Genomic DNA, 11,352 nt, shown 5'->3' with positions numbered 1-11,352 from the left:
AACAAACATCCGGTACTACATCTCAAGAGAGAAAGCCATGCCCACTAGAGAACATCCTATCTGATGGGGACCAGAGATACCAGGAAACAAAGATCTCTGCAGGGGAATGAGCATCAGTCATTCTAGCTGGGGACAGGGGCCACATACGGATAAAATCCGTAGTGGAAGCAACTCTACCGGGGAAATTATCATAGGAGATAATGAAACTCTATGGGGAACAACCAATCGATCAGAATGTTCCACTGTCATCATATTCCTTGTACTGCTGAAGAAAGCATATCTGCTGAGGAGGAAGGATGAATATCTTCACCAATCAATCTACTTGGGAAGAAAATACAAACGGGCTCTGAAGGAAGAAGATACAATCATGCTGGGAATATGAACAAATGTCTTACCCTGTTGGGAATCATACCATCTTTGGGAGAGCACTAAAGATCTCCTAAGTATCCTTTTGTCATTGTGAATGTTCACTTGGTTTAAAAACAAATTATGAAAATTTTATTTATTTAAAACAACGATATTTCTCAATTAAAACATGCAAAACATTTGTTTAATAGAAACAAATAAGAGTGCAAAGGATTGGATAAAGTCTCAAATTTATTTGATGGGATGGTAGTCTGCAAATGGCAAGACTCCATAGATCTTTACAAATTTGATGGGATCTCCGCCTCTACTGGGAGCACAACCTCCATGCCGTAAACAATGGAGAAAGGGGTTGCCCCTGTTGAAGTGCGGACAGATGTACGATACCCATGCAAGGAAAATGGCAGCATCTCATGCCAATCCTTGTACGTAACAACCATCTTCTAGATAATCTTCTTGATATTCTTATTAGCAGCTTCAACAGCTCCATTCATCTTGGGTCTATAAGGAGAACAATTATGATGTGCAATCTTGAACTCGCTACACAGCTCTTTCATCATTTTGTTGTTCAAGTTAGATCCATTGTCAGTAATGATCTTATCCGGCACACCATAACGGTATATGAGTTGATTCTTGATAAACTTCACGACCACCTGCCTGGTTACGTTTGCATATGACGCCGCTTTAACCCACTTGGTGAAGTAATCAATAGCTACGAGAATAAATCTGTGACCGTTGGATGCTTTCGGCTCTATCATGTCAATTCCCCACATGGAGAAAGGCCATGGTGATGAAATCATATTCAGAAGTGTCAGGGGAATATGAATCTTATCTGCATAAATCTGACACTTATGGCATTTCTTCACATATTTGCAGCACTCAGACTCCATTGTCAGCCAATAATAGTCTGCTCTCAACATCTTTCTAGCCATGGCATGTCCATTGGAATGAGTACCAAATGAACCCTCATTGACCTCAGTCCTTAATAGGTATGCTTCGTGTCTATCCACGCATCTGAGCAAAACGATGTCAAAATTCCTTTTATAAAGCACTTCGCCGTTGAGGTAGAAACTGCCTGATAATCTCCTCAAAGTCTTTCTATCTTTCACAGATGCCCCAGGCGGGTAAATCTGGCTCTGAAGAAAACACTTGATATCATAATACCATGGCTTATCGTCTTGCACCCCCTCTATCGCAAATACATGAGCTGTCCTGTCCAAGCGCATCACAATGATATTGGGAACTTCATTCCAAAGTCTTACCACAATCATCGAAGCAAGTGTAGCAAGAGCATCTGCCATCTGATTCTCCTCTCGAGGAATATGATGGAAGTCAACCTCAGTAAAGAACGTTGAAATCCTCCTCGCATAATCTGTATATGGGATGAGGCCAGGCTGATTCGTCTCCCATTCACCCTTAATCTGATTAACAAAAAGGGCCGAATGACCATAAACATCAAGATGCTTGATCCTAAGATCAATACATTCTTCCAATCCCATAATACAAGCCTCATACTCGGCCATGTTATTCGTGCATTTGAAAGCTAGGCTTGCTGTAAAAGGAAAATGTGTGCCCTGAGGAGTAATAATCACTGCCCCAATATCATTTCCATATTGATTCACAGCGCCATCAAACACCATGCTCCATCGGGAACCAGGTTCTGGCCCTTCATCGAGCGTAGGCTCATCACAATCTTTCATTTTCAAATACAGAATCTCCTCATCTGGGAAGTCATACTGAACAGACTGATAATCCTCAATTGGTTGATGTGCCAAGTGGTCAGCCAAGATACTACCTTTTATAGCCTTCTGAGCTCGATACTCAATATCATACTCAGATAAAAACTTCTGCCAACAGGGCAATCCTCCCAGTTAAAGCAGGCTTTTTAAATATGTACTTGATTGGATCCATTTTGGATATCAACCAAGTCGTATGATTCAACATATACTGGCGTAAGTGCTTGGCAGCCAAAGCCAAAGCACATCATGTTTTCTCAAGCATTGAGTATCTAGACTCACACTCGGTGAACTTCTTACTCAAGTAGTAGATAGCATACTCTTTCTTTCCTGATTTGTCTTGCTGACCAAGGACACAACCCATTGAATCTTCAAGAACAGTCAGATACATAATCAATGTTCTCCCTTCCATAGGTGGACACAGAATCGGAGGCTCAGACGAATACTCTTTAATACTGTCAAAGGCATTTTGGCAGTCATCGGTCCAATCATGAGACTGATCTTTCCGGAGGAGCTTGAATATCGGTGCACATGTGGCAGTCATGTGGGATATGAATCTAGAAATATAATTCAAGCGGCCAAGAAAACCTCGAACTTGCTTCTCAGTTTTGGGCGCAGGCATCTCTTGTATTGCTTTGACCTTGGCAGGATCAACCTCAATACCTCTTTTGCTGACAATAAAGCCCAATAACTTGTCGGAAGGGACTCCAAATGTACACTTGTTAGGATTCAGACGGAGCTTATACTTCCTCAAACACTGAAAAAGCTTCAACAAGTGCTCTACATGTTCAACTTCCGTTCTTGACTTTGCAATCATATCAAAAACATATACCTCGATCTCCTTATGCATCATATCATGAAACAATATGGTCATAGCTCGTTGATACGTGGCTCCAGAGTTCTTCAAACCGAAGGGCATCACTCGATAACAGAATGTTCCCCAAGGTGTGATGAATGTTGTCTCCTTAGTTGTGTCTCCCTTTGTTATCTGGTTAGGCTAGTCCTTTGTCCCTTCGTAGGGGAACTACGTCGCCCTGATCCTCATACCAGATGAGGTACGTAGGCAGGAGATGAGCTGATCTCTCCGGGCGCCCGTTTGTTTTGTCTTTGTGTGTGTCAGGAGATGGATGTAAGCCCAGCGATTGGCATTCCGTATCCTCTTGTTGTGTGCTTGGAAGCTGATATAAGTCCAGCGATTGGCATTCGGGTTCTAGTGTGGGTGTGTTTGGTTTGGAAGCTGATATAAGTCCAGCGATTGGCATTCGGGTTCCATGTTTGCCTGTTTTTGTGTGGAGTTTGACGTAAGTCCAGCGATTGGCAGTCGATTTCCTGTGCTGTTTTGCTTGTGTGCGTGAGCCGAGCTACGAATGCTCTGATTCTTCTTAGTCCGAGAAGATACGTATGCATAGGATGCGATATCCTAGCGAGCATGTGTTTTTCCCAGTCCGAACTACTTCGACTCTGATGTCTATGCTTGATAGACTAAGTAGGCCCAGGATGCGATATCCTGCCGAGTCAGTTTCGTTTGTTTTCTTGTGTCTCTTTCAGCCCGTGTGTTTGATGTTTTGAGCAGTGTTTTAGCAACCATATTCCTTCCTTTTGTGCGTGGATCCCGTCGAGTACGACGGATGCGTAGGGGTGCTAATACCTTCCCTTCGCATAACCGACTCCCGATCCCATTCTCTTTGGTCGCGAGACCATGTCTTTTCCAGGTTTACTTCGAGCGTTTCCTTTCCCTCTTTTGGGATAAATAACGCACGGTGGCGGCTCTGTTGTTTTGTTTTCCCGCCGGTTTTTCGCGTAATGCGACAGCTGGCGACTCTACTGGGGAGTAAAGAGAAGTTGACCTCTTGCTGGTCCATCTTCCCTAAGTGAGTCTCTCCTAGCGCTCTCTAGGTTAGGGTTTTGGTTGCTTTCGCTGTTTTATTTATTGCATTCATTATTTATTGTTTGCATTTATTGTTTGCATTTATGTTTGCATTTATGTTTGCATTCATTCATATTCATTGTTCATCTGGCTGGCTGGTTGTCTGTTTCTCTCTGTTGGGGTGGGAGTTACTTGAGGTAAAAGGCCCAATACCCAGGCCATGAGTGAAATCTAGGATACTTAGGAATAGAGTGAGTCATGGGAAGCGGGTGGTATTGCGCCACTTAGCGGAACATTGATATCACGAGCAGTTCAGACCCTGGTGGGATATTATCGTTACATACTTCGGGTGTGTATATGATGATATTCTGCGAAAGGTTATTTATGTTGTGTTTCTCTCGACCTTACCCTGACCTAGACGACACCCGTGAGTGGGGAGGGATTGATCATTATTACAGGTACCGTTGGTGACTTGTGGTCCTGTTGGTGACTATGGTTTCAGATGACAGTTTCTCAATTGACTTTGGGTTTCAGATGGATTGGGTTTCCGAGTTTAAACCGAAGCTTCGATCCTGTGTTCTGAGATGCGCAGCCAACCAGTCTTGTCTACATCATTTGCATCATAACATGTTTATTTTCAAAAAAAATACGCAATAAAAAAAAGAATTGAAAAAAAAGAAAAGAAAAGAAAAAAGCTAATATCTTCATGCATATCATTTCTCAGGTTCATTCAGGAGTTCGATTCACTGATAGAGATGGCAACAGTCCCGGAGTTGAAGCGGAAGACTTGTTCCTACAGCTTTCACCGTGAGCCTTTGACATCGTTGATAGAGTTGAGCAGCCTTGTGACCAGTGGTAACCAGAAGGGGTTTGTTGACCAGTATGGAGATATTCTGACACTGTTGAAGATGGTAGTCGATCCGGTGCCGTTGCAGACTCTTCTACAGTTCTACGACCCAGAGCTTCGTTGCTTCACCTTTCAAGATTATCAGTTGGCGCCAACTCTCGAGGAGTACTCTATTCTGCTGAATGTTCCTACCCGGCATCAGGTTCCTTTCTTGGATGTGCCTAAGGAAGTTGATTTCAGAGTCGTCGCTCGGGCTCTCCATTTGAGTATCAAAGAAGTCTGTGATAACTGGAAGCCCAGTGGGGGTGTTGAGGGTTTGCCTTTGAGGTTTCTATTGAGGGTAGCTAGAGAAGAAGCAGAGAAGGGAAATTAGGAAGCTTTTCATGCTCAGTTGGCCATCATGATCTATGGGATTGTCTTGTTCCCGAGCATGCCCAACTTTGTGGACTATGTTGCAGTTATTATCTTTCTTGGAGGAAATCCAGTTCCTACTCTGTTAGTTGACACTTATTATGCCATTCACAGTAGGCATGGTAAGGGTGGAGCTATCAGATGCTGTCTCCCACTTTTGCTCAGATGGTTCACGTCTCTCCTGCCAGTCAGTGGACCTTTTGTGGATGCTCAGAGCATGCATAAGTGGACTCAGAGGGTCATGTCTCTTACTTCATATGATATCAGATGGCAGTCATACCGGATGGATGTGCGGAATGTTGTTATGAGCTGTGGAGAATTCCGTAATGTGCCACTCGTAGGGACTAAGGGTTGCATCAATTACAACCCGGTTCTTTCTCTTCGCCAGTTGGGATGTGTGATGAAGGGAAGACCACTTGACGCTGAGATAGCTGAAAGTGTGTATTTTGAGAAGCAGAGTGACCCGGCTAGATTGGAGTAGATAGGAAGAGCTTGGAAGACTATTGGTGTGAAGGATGGATCTGTCTTAGGGAAGAAGTTTGCCATTGCTATGCCTGATTACACCGATTGGGTCAAGGAGAGAGTGGAGACTTTGTTGTTACCCTACGATAGGATGGAGCCGTTGCAGGAGCAACCACCTTTGATCCTTGCTGAGAGTATGCCTGCTGAGCACTACAAGCAAGCCCTGATGAAGAATCGCCGGTTGAGAGAGAAGGAGCAAGATACCCAGATGGAGCTTTACAAAGCCAAAGCTGATAGATTGAACTTGGCTCATCAACTCAGAGGAGTGCAGGGAGAAGATGCTAGCAGACTGAGAAGCAAGAAGAGATCCTACGAGGAAATGGAATCCATGATAGATGCAGAACACCGGGAGTGCTTGAGGCTGCAGAGAGCTGAAGCCAGTTACCAGAAGAAGATCAGAGACTTGGAGAAGCAACTCAGAGACAAAGACATCCAGTTGAAGAAGGAGGTTGACTTGAGACAGGCATCAGTGAACCATCTTGGAGGAGAAGTGGTAGAGCTCAGAAGACAACTGAAGGAGAAGATCACCCCTCTACCGGAATGTTCAGAATGCGCCCTGTTGATAGACCAGTGCCAGTACCTAAAGACTCTCATTCCGGGAGACCGTTTGTCTTAGCTTGTATCTTTGATGTGTATGTTGAGAATCACCTCCAGGCTTGTTGGATGGGATTCACTGTTGTACTCCGTTTATTTGGATCTTTGTTGACTTTGTTGTATGATCCTATTGCTTTTATCTATAGATAAGGTTGTTGGTGTTTCATTTTTGTTCTCAGTTATCTTGTATGTTGTTCCCTTGTTGCTGCAGGTTGCCATCTTTTGAGGATGAATCAGGCTCTTTGAATGCTTGAGAAACGAACATATCATGTGCATCATACGCATCATTAACATCATACTCATATCATTTTGCATAGCAGGTGTTCTTGTTCGTGACTTCTCACTTTGATTCCTGTGTTCAGGAAGGATAGCTGATCAAAGACCGCATCGCTACTCAACGAGACTGAATCATCAAAGGAACATGGATCAAGTGCAAGCTGAGTTAGCTGAGATGAGGGCTAACATGGCCCAGTTCATGCATATGATGCAAGGGGTTGCACAAGGTCAAGAAGAACTCCGAGCTCTAGTTCAGAGACAAGAAGCTGTAATTCCACCGGCCAACCAAGCTCTTCCAGAGGGAGGCCCGATCAATGACCCTGCTACTGCTGCTGTTCCCATCAACAACTATGTCGTAGGTGATGAGTTGAGAGGTATTCGAATCAACGGTCAACCTATTGCTCCAGATACCGCCAATGCCAGAGTAGTCCGTGCTCCGGCCCGTAATCAGGCTCCGATTATTGACAGACAAGAGGATATGTTCACTCTTCTCAATGAAGACGAAGACGTTCTGGGAAGGGTTGATGAGAGGGATCGTAAAGTTGATGCCCTTGCTGAGAAAATTAGAGCTATGGAATGTCAGAATTCTCTCGGTTTTGATGTTACCAATATGGGGTTGGTTGAAGGTTTGAGAATCCCATACAAATTCAAAGCACCGTCCTTCGACAAATACAATGGCACTTCTTGCCCTCGCACCCACGTGCAGGCTTACTATCGGAAGATCTCGGCGTATACCGATGATGAGAAGATGTGGATGTACTTTTTCCAAGATAGTTTATCTGGGGCATCTTTGGATTGGTACATGGAACTTAAGAGAGATTCTATCCACTGCTGGAGGGATCTGGGAGAGGCCTTCTTGAGGCAATACAAGCACAACATGGACATGGCGCCTAGCCGGACTCAGCTGCAGAGTCTTTGTCAGAAATCCAATGAAAGCTTCAAGGAGTACGCCCGGAGGTGGCGCGAATTGGCTGCGAGAGTTCAACCCCCTATGCTGGAGAGGGAGTTAACGGATATGTTCATTGGCACTCTTCAAGGAGTATTCATGGACCGGATGGGGAGTTGCCCATTCGGTAGTTTCTCAGACGTGGTGATTTGTGGAGAGAGGACTGAGAGTTTGATCAAAGCTGGAAAGATCAATGATGCTAGTTCCTCATCTTCGAAGAAACCTTTCTCTGGGGCACCTCGCCGTAGAGAAGGTGAAACTAATGCTATACAACACCGAGGGAATGTGTACAGAGGAAATCAGAACAGAAATCAGTACCGTCAGGTTGCTGCAGTGACAATCCCGACACCTCAACCTCGTCAACAACAACAACAAAGAGTTCAACAACCGCAACAACAACAACAACAGCAACGTCAGTATCAGCCCAGACAAAGGATGCCTGATCGCCGTTTTGATCCGCTACCAATGTCATACACCGAACTGCTGCCCGAACTACTCAGGTTGGGGTTTGTTGAATTGCGTACAATGGCTCCGCCTACAGTATTGCCTCCTGGGTACGACGCCAACGGCCGTTGTGACTTTCACTCCGGGGCACCAGGACATCATACTGAGAAATGTCGGGCTTTCCAGCACAAAGTCCAAGATTTGATCGATGCCAAGACGATCAACTTCGCTCCAGTGCCTAACGTCGTGAACAATCCTATGCCTCAGCATGGTGGGCACAGGGTGAACAATATGGAAGGGGAGGAAGCTGAAGACTTGATTGTCAGTGTTGAGGAGGTCCATACTCCGTTGATAGTTGTGAAGGGCCGTTTACTGAGTGGGGGTGTCAACCCAGGCTGTGATGAGGGCTGTAGTGGTTGTGCTGAAGCTGATAATGGTTGTGACCAGTTAAGGGCCGGTATCCAGGGTATGATGGATGAGGGTTGTCTGCAATTCAGTAGGGCTGTAAAAGATCGTGGGACAGTGTCAACTGTCACCATCTACTTTAAACCGTCTGAAGGACGTGGACAAAGGGTGGCTAGTGCACCTGCAACAGGTGGTACCCCAGTTACCATTTCCGCGCCTGTAATCATCAGTGCTCCAACTACTATCGTTGCGTCTGGAAGAAGACCAGTTGAGAATAGTAGGGCTGTGCCATGGAGATATGATAATGCCTACCGCAGCAACAGAAGGGCTGATAATCAGACGAGGCCCGCAAGTCAAGCGCCTGTGACGATCAGCGCACCAGTTAAAACTCCTGTGGTCGCGAGTCCCGTTGTGGACAATGTTGGTGGTCCAGGAGGTTTTACTCGAAGTGGACGACTGTTTTCTCCTCAGCCGTTGAGAGATGCTAATGCTGAGGCTTCTTCCAAGTCAAAGGGCAAACAGGTTGTCGTTGACGAAGAACCGGCTCAGAAAGAGGTGTCTGAGGGTTCATTTGAAAAGGACGTGGAGGAGTTTATGAAGATCATAAAGAAGAGTGACTACAAGATCGTGGATCAACTCAACCAGACTCCATCCAAGATTTCAATACTCTCTTTGCTGTTGTGCTCTGAGGCACATCGTAACGCCTTGTTGAAGATGCTGAACATGGCTTACGTACCTCAAGAGATTTCTGTCAACCAACTGGAGGGTGTGATGGCCAATGTGAGCACCAGGCATGGTGTAGGATTCACTGACCTAGACTTAACGCCTGAGGGTCGCAATCATAACAAAGCCTTGCATATTACTATGGAATGCAAGGGGGCAGTGTTGTCTCACGTATTGGTAGACACCGGGTCATCACTGAATGTGCTGCCTAAGCAAATTCTGAAGAAGATTGATGTTGAAGGGGTTGTGCTTACTCCTAGTGACCTGATCGTTCGTGCTTTCGACGGATCCAAACGTTCTGTGTTTGGAGAAGTCACCTTGCCGGTGAAGATAGGTCCGGAGGTCTTTGATATAATCTTCTATGTTATGGACATTTAGCCCGCCTACAGTTGTTTGTTGGGGCGTCCGTGGATTCACGCAGCAGGGGCAGTCTCGTCGACTCTCCACCAAAAGCTCAAGTATGTATGGAACGGTCAGATTGTGACCGTGTGTGGCGAAGAAGAGATTCTGGTGAGTCACTTATCCTCGTTCAAGTATGTCGAGGTGGATGGCGAGATCCACGAAACCTTGTGCCAGGCGTTTGAGACTGTGGCTCTTGAGAAAGTGGCGTACGCTGATCAGAGGAATCCAGGTGCTTCGATTGCTTCGTACAAGCAGGCCAAAGAGGTTGTTAACTCCGGAAAAGCTGAGGGCTGGGGCAAGATGGTGGACTTGCCTGTCAAAGAAAACAAGATTTCTAACCATTATTCATAAGGTTGCATTTGGAGTTTGGAAGCATCATTTTCGAAGAGATGAAGAATTAGGTGCATTTATGAAAACTTGATTCAATTGCCATGCATGAGCTGATTACATCTATTTTGCACGTCCATTTCATTCAATTATGATCTCAGCTTGCCAAGCCATGTGGAATTGGGCCCTCCATGCACCTGTACAGGCCCATGCATGGAGGCCCTTTCCATTCATGCAAATTTGAAGTCACACATTCAGCATTGCTTACAGCTCTCACCATCTATAAATACCATGCCTTAGCTTCACAATTCTTCAACCTAATGGCGCTTAAATCCCTGCTGAATTGAATCCCCACCCCTACCAAATGAACAAATCTCATTTTTCTCTAAAAATTTCAGATCTGAAGTTCAACTGCATTGATTGATTTTTAAGATCCTTAGTTCCTAAACCTCTTCACCTTGATCCATTGAAGCTTCTGTTTGCAAAAGGAATCAAAGATCGTGCCTCAATTCTTCACAATCCAAAGGTTTTTCTCAACTGCATTTTGCTTCGAATCTCCTCATACATTGCTCCATTTGTCTTGATTTTATGTTGTCTGAAATCCTCTACATAGAGGCATCATTATTGTGTTCTTAATTTTTGAAATCAAGCAAGTTCAGTTGAACACCACCAAAGTTCCATCTCCGATTTCTCTCTTAATAGGGATCTAAACTGGAATTGAGTGGCATAGGAAGGATGTACATCACTTCACCTTTCGAACGGTACCTAGATCGTGCGTTTTGATGCACATTTGAATCCCTGCAATTTTTGGCCTTCGCCAGAGCAAGCCGGAGAAGACGGTGGCGCTGGCCACCGTCTGGTCTCCAGATCAGATCAGGACCATCCATTTCCATTTCCAGATCTAATCTCATCTGTCCAAACTTATGAGTTTTTTTAATACAGCGTGTGGTTGCATTGACCTTGGAACACGTTGGGCGCGCGCTTGTGGATGCTTGGATCAGCCAGCTCAATTAATGACCTCAGATCCAAGGGCTCACGCTTTTCCATTTATTTTAATTCTGATTTTTATTTCTATTTTATTTTTTAATTCCATTTCATTTTCTAAAATCCATATCTCTTTCATTGTTGGTCCAAAAACTATGGGACCAATTGCATTATTTCTCTTTTAATTTCTAGTTTATAAAAATGATTTTTAATATTTTTTATTTCATCATTTGCTATTTTTTAATAATTTTCTCTTTTCTGGTTATTTTTAATTCATTTTAAATAGTTTTTGATATTCAAAAAATACAAAAATATTTTCTCAACCTCTTTGAATGATGATAGATCCATGAAAAGTATTCTCATCAATTTATTAATTGGTTTGAGATTCATTTGAGATTTTAGTTCAATTAGGTTATTTTTATTCTTTTTTAATTGATTAAAAATAGTTTCTGACTTTTAAAAATGCTGAAAGTTTTTGTCAAACTTTGTTTGACCTTGTTGAACT

Source organism: Lathyrus oleraceus, chromosome 4 (genome assembly GCF_024323335.1).
Source record: "Lathyrus oleraceus cultivar Zhongwan6 chromosome 4, CAAS_Psat_ZW6_1.0, whole genome shotgun sequence".
Taxonomy (NCBI): Eukaryota; Viridiplantae; Streptophyta; class Magnoliopsida; order Fabales; family Fabaceae; genus Lathyrus; species Lathyrus oleraceus.
The sequence above is the reverse complement of the archived record's forward strand: the minus strand, read 5'-3'. Positions refer to the sequence as shown.